Genomic DNA, 8,923 nt, shown 5'->3' with positions numbered 1-8,923 from the left:
AGACCGCGGAAAGAATGGTTAGAATGTGTGAATGAAACCCTACTTAGAAGAGACATAAGAAGTCACAGAAACACGAGAGCCTGCATGAAAAAATGCATGGACCTAAAAGAAGCTGGAGAAGTATGCCAGGACTAGAGAGCCAGATTGCTAGAGAGATTGATCAGCAACCTGGGTCGGAGCAGTGTTGCAGAACGAACGTGTTATTTACTTAAATAGCACGAGAATTATGGATCAATCTGAAAAAACTCTATCCCTTCCACACACTACTCCTTTCCCCTGCCGAGTGAGTCACGCCTACCCCGAAAGGGAAATGGCTTAATGGTGTAGTAGTATTAATACATCTTAAAGCATTTTGAAAGCAGTGAATTCTGAGACTATAAAAGAATGGAGCCGAGAACTAAAACGTCTTTATGGGAAAGATCCAGGCAGTTTTGTTTCGATTGAACTTTAATTAATTTCACAAGACTCGTCAAAGCAGTTCTTCGTCTTCACGACATTGCCATTTGTGCACGAGGATAGTCCCGACGATAACTTAACGTAGGTGCGACGATGTAGACGAAGCAGGAAATTGCTCGTCGACTCATGTTTTATCGTGCCCGACGGTGCCAGCTTGTCGAGTCGGATGTACTTACTTGGGCATGTGCAGACTTTGTTGCTATTACACCTGCTCAAGTGCATATAAACCTTACATAATTCTGTAATCGAGCGTGAAGAAGAAAACTGCTAAAAGTTCCTGATTATAGAAGATGTTTGCGTTTTTTTCCTTGAAATTATACGGGGAAAAATAGTTAATTGAAATTTAAATGGCTGTCTATGAATTCTACACTGTTAGAGAAATCTTAACTAGATTTAGTATACATACAATGGAAGTAAGAATGCACAACATAAAATTAAATTTAGTATACTAGCGTACAGTAAATGTAGTATATTTATAATGAATTTACTATACACGTATACTAAATTTTATGTACATGTGTACTAAATTTAGTATGAATATACTAAATTCACTATAAGCTGGTATACTGAATATTTCACGTTTTCACGTTGAGAATTCCTGCTTCCATTGCATGTATTTTCAAGCTCTATTGAATCGTGAAAGTAGAAAAAAGCAACCAAATCCGAGAGAACCCTTAGGCCGAGCGCGTCCCAAAAAAACTTTGAACCTGTCACAGAGGGAACGGTATAACCTTTCTATTTCTGAATTAAAAACAACAGAAAACATGTTTCGAGCTACTACTTAGCTCTATTTAATCGTGACAGGAACACCTGCATAAAATCAATCATCTCCGAAAAAACTCCTGTGAACCTGAGTGCGTTCCTTCGAAAATTGTGTGTGGGATACTAAAAGCTGTACACATTTTGAGGATTTAAGTTCTGTCTTCTTTTTTAAGTAAGAAAGCATTTTCGAGTTCTTTTTATGCTATTTATCTAGAAGGAACATCCAGAAAGAAGCAATCGTTTCCGAGATATGAAACGGGTGAGAATCCATTAATAAACATTTACCCCAAATACAAAATGCTGTACAAGTTGCACAAATTTAATTAAAAAAAAAAACAATAATTTATTTTGGAGTAATTTTAAATCTCTATGGAACCGTAAATTGACAGCATGCCCTCTCAAAGGATAGGCCTGAGATACAAAAAAGCGTATAACTTCCAATCATGAATTTCTTAAAGTTGTTTGATGATGTAATAAAGCATTGATCATTTTTGTTCGTGCTAGATAGTTTTCCTTATAAATTAGAGTTAAAAACATACACTAGATCGCACTAGACTAGATTACACTATTACACTATATAGCTCGTGGCACTTACGCCCTTAGGTTCTTTAATTTTATATTTTATCGACTTCCAAACCGAACCAGGTCGTAACGTTCTACAGAGACATGAGTTACATCAAAATAATTACATAGTTTAAGCCAATAAAACGAATTTTCGAAATTTGGCACTTACGCCCGTATGCCTCACCCTTTATTTGGTAATAATTAATAATAATATATAATAATAATAATTAACAATAATTAATCACCAATACTGAAGAAATTAAAAACGACATGTATCTAAATTTGCTGTTAGAAATATTGAAAAACCAATAAGTTTTTTTAAGTTGTTGTAATTTTCACAAGTTTAAAGTTTTTAAATGTCCTCTTAGAATTAATTTTATTTCATACAAAATTATACCAAATTTTTTGAGAAATATTAGGACTTTTTTTATTCTTTTAAAACCCCCCAAAATGCTCAAAAAACTTTTTGTTTTAAAATTTAGAAAAATCTTTGCAAACTTTTTAAAAATCTTTTTAAATAATTTAGTTTTACTAACATTTTTATTTCCGGTAGCGAAAGTATTCTATTCTAAGTTCTTGTCCATAATTTAATTTTTCTCGTCTCTTTGAAAGTGTGAAAAAGTGTAGAAATTATAGTGTGAATTTTCTATTTTATCAATAGCGTTTAGAAACATTTAGAAATCAATTTTATCATGAAACACAGAACAAAATGTATAACTGAACGATCGATATTTATCCTTTGTGATCCCCTCCCTTCTTTTGGTTACAATTCGCTCAAAAAATCTAAATTGTTAAATAAAAAACATCTGAAAGCTTAATGTCTTACAAAAAATGAATATGGGATGCCGTTTAATAGACATGTTAAGTTTTGTGATGCAAGTGCAGTTCAATAATTAAATTGATGTTAAAATGATTCTTACGAAAAAAAAATCATTTTGAATATTTCTGACATTAAGATAGTGGTAGAAAAAAAGTACCCTTTACTATTGTCATCGAAAGTCATAGAAGCGACAAAAACACCAAGATCGGAATTTTGTTTATCATATTTGGAGTCTATAAGTAAGTCTGTTAAGCTGGCAAAACCACATTGCAAAAATTGACTAAAAACCTTTAGAGAATTTAAGGCTCATTCATCAGGGCTAATTTCATGCCCTATTTCCAAAATTAATACTCTTCATTAAAAAAAACAGGTGGTCATGCCAGCTTAATGCTAAGCTAGCAGAACCACATATAGAAAAAAAAATTTCACAACATTTCTTTGCTCTATAATTTAGGGCTCATTTAGGGCTCACTTAATGCCCTATTATCAAATTTAATGCTCCTCTATTTTTCGAAAAAAACCTGTGGTCATGCTAGCTTAACGTTAAGCTGGCAGGACCACACACAGAGAGAAAACCGACTCAAGCATTATTTCTTTGCACAATAATTTAGGGCTCATTTAACCCCCTATTGCCAAATTTAATGCTACGTAATTTGTTGACAAAACTTGTAGTCATGCTAGCTTAACGCTAAGCTATCAGGACCACACTGACAAAAAAACGACTTAGGCATTACTTCTTTGCACAATAACTCAGGGATCATGTAATGCCCTCTTGGTAAACTTGATGCTCCGCATTATAAACAGAAAAAACCTGCTAGTTTAACGTTAAGATAGCAGAACCACACATATAAAAAAAAAATTTCATTATTATATAATTTAGGGCTCATGTATTGCCCTATTGCCAAGTTTTATGTTTCGCATTAGAAAAACAAACGTTGGTCCTGCTAGCTTAATGTTAAGCTAGCATAGCCACAGATTTCTTCGAAAAATTGCGGAGCATCAAATTTCGCAATGAGCCCTAAATGAGTCCTGAATTATAATGCAAAGAAATATTGTCCAAGTGATTTTTTCCTATGTGTGGTCTTGCTAGCTTAACGTTAAGATGGCAGAAAAACAGGATTCTTTAAAAAAAATTCGGAGCATCAAAATTGGCAATGAGGCATTAAATAAGCCCTAAATGAGCCTTAAATTATGGTGCAAAGAAATATTGTCCAAGTCATTTTTTCTATGTGTGGTCCTTCTAGCTTAACGTTAAGGCAGCATGACCAAAAGTTTTTTCGAAAAATTGCGGAGCATTAAATTTGACAATAGGGCATTAAGTGAGACCTAAATGAGCCCTAAATTATAGAGCAAAGAAATGTTGAGAAATTGTTTTTTTTCTATGTGTGGTTCTGCTAGCTTAACGTTCAGCCACCATAATCACCGGTTTTTATCTTTAAATGAGAAGCATTAAATTTGGCAATAGGACATTAAATTAGCCAATAAAAAGTTTGGAAATTTTGTCAAATTAAATCTTATAATCTAAATTTAAATTGCCTTAATTTTATGCAATAATTCTTGTTACATAATATTCTTCTTACTTTTCCTACTTCTACAAAAGCTTTCTCTACGTTTTCGACAAGAGGTACTAAAGAGACCTAAGACATCATTATTTCGCCTCGGAAAGTTATATCACTCTTCTGCTTACCAAAATTGCCATTACTGCTAAGCAGTGGCTTCACGAGAAATAGAGAAATTAAATCCAGGAGAAATGCACGTTGCGAGAAACGGGACCGAGAACTTTAGATTTGTTGTGACTGTATTCGTGACAGTATTTATTTTTCACGTAAAACGCGAATTTTGGCGCCTGTACTGTTCTCATTTTCTAGTTTATGGATGTTCATAAAGATCCAGAGAATCTGCATCAATCTTAGGGGTTTGGAGATGAAAATTATTGTGGATGCCAGACGTTTCCTGTTGCGAGAACTCGGTTTATGCGAATCTGCGTGGCACATCACGTATTTCGCAGGCGGCAACAACAGTCGGCTGGCTGATAAAACGTGCAGAATAAACGTGGAACCGAGAAATGTCTGACAACACCTGTTACACACCGGATGCCATACTACGTTCAAATCCAAACATCACTCTACATAGCCATTCAAGAACATTTAAAAAAATGCATTTTCACGCTTCAATTACTTAAAAATTTGATATTTCCATTAGCATCATATTTTGTTTCCTATTCAATAAAACTGACGTCACAAAATTTTCTAAAATCTCGCTGTCATTGTTGCTGAATACCTGTTTGGTTGCATGCTGCGTCATGGCTTATTTAATAATGATTTTTTAATAATAAAGGCAACAATTCAGAGCTGAACTTCTAGATCAAATGTTTAAAAAATGTAAAATGATACTATTTATAAACTCCTTGTTCATACTAAGTAAGGTGTCTTTATCTGTTGAGAAGGACCTTAAACTTTCTCCAACAACAACTTAATAAATAAAATTTCCAAATATTTCATTTTAGTTGATGATAGAATTTATTTCTAAATGTCTCTAAACATTATTGACAAAAAAGAACATTTTAATTACTGTGGACGAAAAGTAAGAATATCATAATTTCGGAAAGTATACACTGCCGGTAGCGGTAACACAAAAATTACCGGTATCGAAACTAAGATGCCTGGGAAAATTTTTAATGATTGAGATTTTATTTTACAAGATTATTTTAAAGCTTTGAAGATATCAAAATGTGTCGACAAAGAATCTAGAAGATTTTAAAACAATTTTTAAAAAATTGCAGGATTTAAAAAACTTTTGGATAAACTTTGAAATTATTTAAGTTTTGAAAGTTTTACAGAGTTTAAAAAATAATTCAAAATTTTCAAAGATTTTTAAAATGATCAAACATAATACAGGTTTGTGAAGAGTTCGAAAAAAAAATGTCAAAGCTTTTTAAGAATTTTGAAAAGTTCTAAGATACTAAATCTTTTTTTGTAATTAAATGGAAAATTAAAATTGATTTTTTATTTTGAACAAGGATGTTTAAGGAAGTAACCTCGGTACGCAGCAACTCATTTGAGAGAACGCTTCGATTTGTTGTTGTGTCACACGGTTATAGTCATAAGTTTGGGAACGTCGCATGTGAGCACGCGTGTTATTCAAAATTCGCGCATATACTAGAGCACGTGGATTCCCATCCGAATTTCGGATGAGAACCGCTCAGGTCGAATACGCCACCTGGTAATAAAATTTCGAAGTTTTCTATACGGTTAACTTTCTTCTAGTAAACACGCGCAGCTCCTGTTACACCCAACTGCGGCGCGGCGTCAATTCTCGGAAGGGCTATAGAAGGGAGGGCAATTGAAGAGTTTCACTGTAATTGATTTCTCGACTATGAAGGTCTGTCCGGTTCCAAAATTTTAACCAGAGCTTCAGTGCATTTTAATACAACTCTCTTCGAAATACCAAAAGATTGTCATGTGTAATTCTATTACCGAGATTCCTCCATTAAGAAAATATTTAAAAGATTTTAAAGCATTACAAACATGTCATAAATTTTCAAAAAAGAATGCGGAAGATTTTAAGAGAATTTCAGAAATATTTTGAAACAGTTAAAGGTATTTAGGAAATTTAGAAACTTTCAAGAGATTATATGTAACGTGCCACGAGAAAAGGGGACTGACGCGGAAAATATCGCAAATCTGTTTTTGGTCTATATCGATAGTTTCGGAGTTGCTCTATCTGGCAAAAAAGTCAGAAACAATTTTTAAGCATTATTTATACCTATAAAATAGCTTATTAGATTAAATATACTATTAAATATGTTATTAAATATATTTATATACCAGGATTGTTAGTTGAAATTTGCCGTTTTTTTCAATAAAGAAAACACTTAATCCTCAAGGGAATATCAAAAAAAATTTATTCAAAGTATTGAACATTGGATTCTACACATTTTGCACATCTTTCAGGCAAATCATGGATATCATTCCAAAAAAAACTTTTTCTCTTTCGAGGCAAACCATTCGACGAGCCATTTCTGGACTTCTTAAAAATTGGCGAAGCGCTGCTCTGCGAGTGAGTGTCCCATCGATGCGAAAGGGTGATAGTCGGACGGGGCGCGGTCTGGAGAGTACGGCGGGTGCGATAATATTTCCCAATTCAATGCTTTTAATGTGTTCTTCACCACTTTAGCGGTATGAGACGGTGCGTTGTCATTTTGTAGGATAACTTTGCCATGCCTTCGGGCTCATTCTGGCCGTTTTTCGATCAACGCATGATTCAAATTGATAATTTGTTGTCGCTAGCGATCCGTGTTTTAATAACTCGAAGTACACCACACTACACTGGTCCCAACAAACACAGAGCATTGTCTTACGGCCAAAGCGATTTCGCCTTGGAGTCGATGGGCCGACCTCACCAGGTGAAAGCCATGATTTTTTCCGCTATGGGTTCTCGAAATAAATCCATTTTTCGTCCCCCGTAACAATGTGATGCAGAAAAGATTTCCTTTCGAACCGTTCAATCAGCATTTCACAAATGTTTTTTTCGATTTTCCATTTGTCCATCGTTCAGTTGGTGTGGTACCCATTTTCCATACTTTTGGATTTTTCCCATGGCTTCTAAACGTTGGCAAATTGCTCCTCGGGTCACATTTAGAGTTTGTGCCAATTGTTGTTGCGATTGGGTTGGGTCGAAATCGAAATCTCCACTTTTAAATTGACAAAACCATATCTCACATGTTCTAATCACTGGAGCAAGTTCACTATAAGTTTCTACCAGCAATCGAAGAGCTTCAACTGCTTAATTTCTTTTGATGAAATAAGAAAAGCAACGAATGCCGCAAATGCGATTTACTTGGAACGAAACTCGACATATTCACTGATGTAAACAACTATGATGCTATTATTTTGGCAGAATGAAATTGTGTACATTTAAAGGTTATTGTTCATAGAACAATATGACATAGATGCCAAATCATAGAAATGTATACATGTATCTAGCGACATCTATGAGTAAAGCCGGCAAACTTCAACTAACACCCCTAGTATTTATGCTTTTTGGTTATTACTTTATTGGGACACAACTGGGATTCTGGGACACGACTAGTGAGAGTGCACTTGTAAGTAGAGGGGCAGGTTTTCGCTCGCCCTGTAAAATTCTAGTTTTCCGCGTTAGTCCCCTTTTCTAGTGTCACGTCACATATATATTTTAAAACCTTGAAAGACTTCTGAAAATTTATACCAAAATTTTAAAATACAACTGGTTGAAAATTAATCTTTTTTGTTTGAGGATTCAACTACCGGTTATAACCGGTTCTTTGATCCGGGTCCTCAATTTTTAGGCTTGTCTATACTTTTTCCAGTTTCCCAGATTTTTAGGGACGACTAGATGCAGCCTTAAGGAATAATTTAATGATACTTTTTACTTGCACGAACTAAAATATCGTTTATTATTCAGCCTTGGAATACATATTTTCTTTTAAAATTATCGTCATCTATTTCTTGCGTTGTGTCATACAACGTCACACATTTCTGTTTGAAATTTTCTTTTTTTAAGCGCGTAGCAATTCGAGGTGAAGTAGATAAGACTAGAATTTAAGTACCTATGTTGTAGTCAGCACTATTATCAAGAACTGCGAACCTTGAAGGCTTGTTAACTCCGACAGTTTTTATCCTTTTTGTCGTTTTAAAGTACAGAATATTTTCTGAATTTTATGAAGAAGTTTAAATTATTTAATTGAAATTATTGTAATTCCAGCTTTATGTAAAAAATATGCAATCAATTTAATTTGGACACTTTCTACTAATCGGACACTAGTTTAACAACAACTTCTTATGAAAGTATTAATAACTAAAAATTTAAAGGTTTTTTCAATGATTATTAAATTCTAAATAATTCTCATTCATATAATTATAAAAAAATTTAGGTGCCTGCAATGAATATAATATTTTTCTTATTTAAAAAATTAATTCGATTCAATTTACAAATTAGAAATTTGCCGTAAAGTACTAAAATTTTCAAAGCTCCATGACATTTCCTTGTTTTATAGAAGTTTTCCAAAATTTCATGACATGATACCTCTATGAATACATTGCTTACCCGAAAATATTGTTTGTATTAATACTAGTTCCAAAGACGATTACATTTTAAAAAGAGAGAACGTTTTTAAGTTAAAAAATTTGAATTATAATGAATTTGAAATTTAAAAATTGATTAATTTACCATATTTAATATCAGTTTTACCAGGTGTATACATATGAAACCGGTATTGCCATTTAGCGGCCAGTAGGCACACTTGTAGGCACTGTCGGAACTTACCATTTGTGCTAATTGGCG

The 8,923-nt window shown here is 33.6% G+C and overlaps 1 protein-coding gene across 5 annotated transcripts in view; it reads right to left on the bottom strand.

Moving 5' to 3' along the window:
* Positions 1-8,923, bottom strand: part of LOC117177570 (polypyrimidine tract-binding protein 1) — a 636,848-nt gene that overhangs the window by 567,876 nt on the left and 60,049 nt on the right. The window lies entirely within an intron of this gene.

This window comes from Belonocnema kinseyi, chromosome 7 (genome assembly GCF_010883055.1).
Source record: "Belonocnema kinseyi isolate 2016_QV_RU_SX_M_011 chromosome 7, B_treatae_v1, whole genome shotgun sequence".
Classification (NCBI taxonomy): domain Eukaryota; kingdom Metazoa; phylum Arthropoda; class Insecta; order Hymenoptera; family Cynipidae; genus Belonocnema; species Belonocnema kinseyi.
Note: the sequence above shows the minus strand (reverse complement) of the source record. Positions and strands in the feature narration are given on the sequence as shown.